The following is a 6,886-nucleotide window of genomic DNA, read 5'->3' as shown; positions in this document are numbered from 1 at the left end:
AGGAAGGAAGGAAAAGAAAGAAAGAAAGAAATTCAAAGTGAGAACCCACAGCAATAAGGATTAAGACTTTTACATATAAATCATTTGCCAAATCTTAAAGACCTTAGATTTGGTTTTTGTGATTTTATGGTCCATGGTGCAGAGCTTAAGAAAACAAAGACAAATGAAGGTCTAGTATAAGGGCTCACATAATATTGTCATGTAGACTAGAAATAAGTCAGCTGCTCCTGCACCCTCAAAGACTTCTGGAATAGGTATACTTAAACGTAAATATTCTTACTATATTTAAATAAATTAAAGAAAGAATTTATGTCAAGGTCTTTCGTGCTAGATACAGGAGGAAATAATTTTTCTTGGAAATAAGTAAATCATAAAAAAAGACTCATGGGTTTACACTGCCTGGATGGTCATTAAAACTGTAGGCTGAGAATTTAAGTAAACATGTTTCCAAGTTGGTATATTCCCCAAGAGACTGAAACAGAGAAATGTTAATACTCTTGGGAGTAACCCACCTTCATTCAACATCTCAAAGAAATCCCACAAGCAAAGTTTTAAGGATATATAGGCTCATAATTAGAAGCTAAATTAAAAAAAAAAAAAGAAAGAAAAGAAAAAACTACACAAAGTATGATAAGTGAAAGTGAGAAAAAGCAACAGAGTAGACTTATACTCTCAAAGTCTTCAGGAATAGGTGTACTTAGATATAATATTCTTACTATGGTTAAATAACTTGGAGGGAGTAAAGGTGAGAAGTAAAAGTCTATGAAAATGAAAAATGAGATTTCCCCCCCCAGTTTTATTGAAGTATAATAGACAATTAGTCACTCATATTTACATTGTACAATTCAATGAGTTTTTTTTCAATTATAGATGGCATATAATAATATATTAGTTCCAGTTGTACAGCACAGTGATCAGAGATCTTTATAACTCACAAAGTGGACACCCCACTAAATCAGGTACTACTCTTCCCTCTTAAATATTTTTTACAACATTGATGAATGTTTCTTATGCTATACATTACATCTCTATGACTATTTTGTATCTATTCATTCATACTATTGATCTCTTTGCCCTTTTTCATTGTTCCCCTAACCCCCTTCCTGTCTAGTAGACCTCAAAATATTCTCTGTATCTATGAATTTATTTCCATTTTTGTTGTTGTTTATTTTGTTCTTTAGATTCCACATGTATGTGAAATCATATGGTATTTGTCTTTCTCTATCTAACTTATTTCATTAGTGCAATACCCTCTAGGTTCATCAAGGCAGTATCTTTTACCATCCCCTTCCTTTTAGTCTTTGTGCATTTTTTAATCTCAAGTGAGTCTCTTGTAGGCAGCATATGTAGGGCTCTTGTTTTCTTATCCATTTAGTCACTTTATCTTTTGATTGGAGCACTTAAATTTTTTCCATTTGAAGTACTTGTTAATAAATATGTAGTTATTACCATTCTTTATTCATATTTTTGATACATGTTCTTTCTTCTTAAAGAAGTCCCTCCAACAATTCCTGTAATACTGGCTTGGTGTTGATGAATTCCTGTAGCTTATTTTTGTCTGGGAAGCTGTTTATCGGTCTTTCGACTCTAAATGATAGCTTTGCTGGATAAATTATTCTTGGTTGTAGATCCTGGGTTTTCATCATGTTGAATATTTTGTGCCAAGCCCTTCGGTCCTGTAAAGTTTCTTTTGAGAAATTGGCTGCCAGTCTTATGGGTGCTCTCCCTGTAGGTAGCTAATTGCTTTTCTCTTGTTTTTAAGATTCTCTCTTTGTATTTAACCATTGGCATTTTAATTATGATGTGTCTTAGTGTGGGCCTCTTTGGGTTCATTTTTTTGGGAAACTCTCTGAGCTTCCTGGGGTTGTGTGTCTATTTCTTTCACCAGGTTAGGCAAGTTTTCCATTATTATTTCTTCAAATAGCTCTTCAACTTTTTGTTCTCCCTCTTCAGGTACTCCTATGACATGGATGGTGTTACCCTTAATTTTGTCCCATAGGCTTATTAAATTACTATATTTTTGGTTACTTTTTTTTTTCTCCCATTCTGGTTGGGTGTCCTTGGCTTCCCCATCCTCTATATTGGTGTTTCGATCCTCTTCTTCCTCCACTCTGTTGATTCCTTCTAATATACTCATCTCAGATAATGTATTCTTCACTTCTGACTGGTTCCCTTTTATAATTTCCATTTCCGTTTTTATGTTTTTTTTTAATCTCTTTCTAAAGTTCTCATTGAGTTCATTTACACTTCCCTTAATTTCATTGAGCATCTTTATAACAGTGTTTTGAACTCTCCATCTGTTAGATTGCTTGACTTCATTATTCCTGGATCTCGGTTCTGTTCTTTCCTATGGTTTCTGCTTCTTTGTCTTCCCATTTTGGCTGCCTTTCTGTGTCTGTATCTATGTACTAAGCAAAGTTTCTAAGTCTCCCAGTCTTATTAGTGTGACTTTGTGTAGTAGTTGTCTGGCAGCCCAGCCCTGAGAGAGGTTCAGCTGCAGGCCAAGTTTAGCCCCAGCCTGTGCTCCTCAGGGGCTACCTGTTAAGATTCAGCATGCAATCCACAGATGCTGTTTTTATAGTTGCCTCAAGAAGCCATGCCAGAAAATGAGGTCAACTGCCACCAGTGCAAGTTTTGGCACTGCTTAGCAAGTGTCAAAGGACTCCCTGAGAACACAATAGAATGTGGCTTGCGTAGGGCCATGAGTTGGGGGAAGCGGAGTTTCAGGAAATCCTCTGGGCAGAGCAACTTCTGTTATCCAGTTTGATGATGTCTCAGCTATGGTGGTGCTGCTTCTGCACAGTGGGAGGAGGGATGGCTCAACAGAGGAGCAATGGATACCGCCAGCACTTCTGTCAAGAAGAAAGCCTCACTTCTGGCCCTCACTCCAACAACTCAGGGTTCCCTTATAAGTCCCTGGTGTCCCCCGAGCAGCCGACCCAGCGCTGGTGCTCAGAGCTAGCAAGTTGTCACCATGAAAGTCTGGTTGCACACATGTGGACACAGGCCCTCTAAGAGGATTTTGCAGCTGGCCTTTGTCTCACTCAGACGCTTAGGAGGGACAGTCTTACGTTTCCCTCCTACCGTTACAGGGTGATTTCTTATTTCTCTTCCTAATTGTAGTACTTCTGTTCTTCTGGACTCCTAGACAACTCTGCTTGCTGTTTGCTCCTTGTTTCCATTTCAACTTTAATGTGGTTGCAAGAGGGGATGAATGATACTTCTATCATCTATGCCATTTTGATTATCACCAAAAATTAAGATTTTAAAAATAAAAACAAAACCCCAGGAAATAACATTTAAATATTGAAAAGAATAATATGAAAAAGCAGATTAGGCAAAACTGCAAATAGAATTATAGAATTAGAGTTACAAAGAAATTATTTAGAAGGCAACACAGAGGGACAAAGAGAGTGTTGACTGGAACATTATATTGAAATTTCTACCAATGTTAAACAAATGTCAAGTTATAAAATATTAAATTACATATACATTAATTACGTAGTCACTAAAATTACTTATTTACAGAAATAATTCACTCATTCAACTTTTATTAACTCCCAATCAATGTGCTAGATTTTGATAGTACAAAAATGGGCAAAAACAAAACAAAACAAAACATTAGGTAATGTAAAAAATTTGACTATATAATAATATGTAGTTTTAGTTGATAGTGTTACCAGAGAGTGGGATTCCCCTCTTGACACGTTGTCCAGGCTCTTGATGTCTCTAAGAAAGAATTGAGCAAAACACCGAAGTACAGCAGAAAATATTAGCTTTATTGGAAGGGAATGTAAAGCAACAGTACATTTCCAGATGTGGAAGCGGGCCTAAGAAAGAGAAGGGTGGCTTAAAAGGCACAGTAACAAAGCCTTTGGGGTTTTTATCCTTATTTGCTGTGGATGGTTACTTTTCTTAGAAGAGTGGGCTTTCTTGATTGATTACTAATATGGACAGGACTCAGAGACCCATAATTTGCTTTTCGCTCATGTCCGTTCCCAGAATTCAGTCTGTTATAATGATATTAATGAACTTCCAGGCATATGCATCATTTATAATGATGGTATATTGAAGTTCAGCTGAGCTGAAGGTCATTGTGGTCTTCATTGTGCAGGTACAAGTGACTGGCTGAAACTAGTACCCATTTTCTGATCACTTGTTAACTTGTATGAGTTACTTTTAGCCCCAAAATGCCTTTTGGCTTACTTAATTGTGGGTAGACTGGGATAGACCCTTTCTAGAATAGGATGACCTCAGTGTTTTGCAGGCAGACTCGAAACTCTCTATCTAATTTTTCTACCTAACCTTTTTCTAAGAGCTATGAACCCCTTCTTACTAGTATGGATGGTGACTGATGGGAAGTCTCTTCTACATCTGCTTCCTTATGAGGAGGGTGTAGTGCCTGCCTACTAAGGTTTCATGGAGCTCTTTCCTTCCCTGTCTCAGTCAGATCGGGGTCTTGGACATCCTGCTGAAATGCCACCCCTCTCCCTAGTCAAGAGAAAAAGAAGATGCAAACTTGTTTAAATCATATATTTATTAATTTTCTTGCTATTGATTTTCCTATTAAGCAAGTGAAGGAAAACAGGCTTGGTTAATATATTTCTTAAAGAAAAAAGAAAAAAAAAACCTTGATTAAAGGTCCCTTTCTGCCAATAATGGGCTGAAAAGAATGCTGAGCTTCAGTGATCCTTATCAATAGCCAGAGGAGCTAAGTCTCCAGTTTCAGGGTAATTATCTGAGTTAGAAGGAGAGAGCCTTTACCCAAAGAAAGGAGGTAAGAAAAAGTCTTAACTGTGTGTACCTGGAAAAAAAAAAAAGTTCTTAAATATATTTTATAAATGATGGCCCTTATCAATAGTATTCTTAAAATTGACAGAAAAAAATATTTTCTAAAAATAAAATCTATGACAGTTTTTGGTAGGTTATAGTGCAATAGAAAGTTTGACCTCAGTAAACCAAATATTGCGAGAATTCTCTGAAAGACAGTAGGAAGATAAGATTTTATTGATGCCAAAAATAGCCTATCACAAACTTAGGAAAGAATTAGATCAAAAAAAAAAAAAAATAGAAGGGTACTCAGTTTCCCCAGCTAAGAAATGGAGGAATCACAGGGAACAAGAGGAGTTATGGAACCACTCAGGGATATGTGGTTGCAATACCATATATGATTGTCCAGCTTACTTGATCCCTTGCTTCTAATGTGCTTTGTGCAAGACCCTAAATCTCATGACTATCTGCACCAGACAATGACAGAGAGTGGGGGTTGGGGTCTGAAAGAAATTTCTTGGAAGGCTGGAAATTGCAGATAGTATTATCCTCACTACTCGCTGAAAACTAGATATTTTTGTACACTCCTAAAACTGCTTTCTACTACTTTCTTATGGTCACTAAAAGGAGGTTGGCAATTCTAAGTTATAAATTCACATGCTTACAGAAGATCTAAAAAACAAAAATGAGAGCACATGCACAAGACCAGAAAATACCTGAGGAAAACTGATATAATTAAATGGAGGCAAGCAGATTTAATATAGTAATGAAAAGAAGACTTTCAAAAAGTATAGAAGTTTAAGAAATAATGTTGTATCTTAAAATATATCTATCTTGTCATAATTGTATTAAAATAGTGACCTTATAAAGGAAAACTCTACTTGTAAACATTACAAAATCAAGTTATAATACATGGCAAAGCTACCACTGAAGAGCAAATCGTTAAAACAAATAATGATTGGAAATTCTTCTAGAATAAAAAATAAAAAAAGTAAGATCTTGAAACTTTAAATAAAAAATTAAGAAACATGATGTTTCCACACCCATCTGTTAAGAGTTCCAGAAGGAAAGACTAGAAAATGTACTGGAAGGAAATACTTAGAGAATTAGTAGGATATTTCATACACTGAAATAAATTCAAGTCTTTAAGATGACCAGCCTCTCTGAGTGACAAACAGGAGGCAGAAAGATATAATCTCAGGCATACAAACACAAACATGCATGTACCCACAAACACACACACATATGCATATACATATACAAATCTATACATTTGACTACATAAAGATGCACACATACTGATAAACACAGATATACAGAAGCATACGCACATATCCTCATATATACACATATGGCAGGTACATATATACAAATGATTATAAGCATGTACATAGAAATATATATATAAAACATACATATGCAAACACATACATATACACATCATACACATGTATATCCATAGGCACATACACCTGTATATGCATATACACATATCTAATTCCATACATATCTATGAATGAAAGTAAAAAATATTAGTGATTGTGAGATTGCAATGTATTTTCTAAAAGATTTTTTGGTATTTTCCAAATTTTTATGTAGGAATATATATTTTGAGTAGATGTTATATAGCAAATATCATTTACTTCTGTAATAGAAAGATTTGGTCAACCTCACTATTATTTTTAAATTAAAATTTATTTTTGGTAAAACCAGACAATTAATTTGAATAAGGCACATTCTTCAACATTCCTAAGAAACAAATGGAAAAGCAATCACAACTGGGAGTGAAGGCAATGCTAAGAAATTTGACATGAATATCGGCAAAGCCCATTTATTTTTGTTAAGTAGAAAAAAAAGAAAAATGAATCTCACTATTTCTTAATCTGGCCCTTTTTTTCTAATTTTTTATGAATATAATTACACAAAACTACCTTCTATGAACTCTACATTCTTTGACTGTTCCTGTAGTCTCTAAATATTTTCTAAATAATTCTTTTTTAATCTATTAGTGAATAAGCTCAAAAGTTAAAAAATGAAGCTAAAAGATTCATTAGAGATAGTTAAAATTATGGTGATTGCAATTTTTGGACTTTATGTCAAAAATGTGTTTGCCTAT

The sequence above is a fragment of the Pteropus medius genome, unplaced genomic scaffold (assembly GCF_902729225.1).
Source record: "Pteropus medius unplaced genomic scaffold, Ma_sr-lr_union100, whole genome shotgun sequence".
Lineage (NCBI taxonomy): Eukaryota > Metazoa > Chordata > Mammalia > Chiroptera > Pteropodidae > Pteropus > Pteropus medius.
This window is presented reverse-complemented; position numbering follows the sequence as displayed.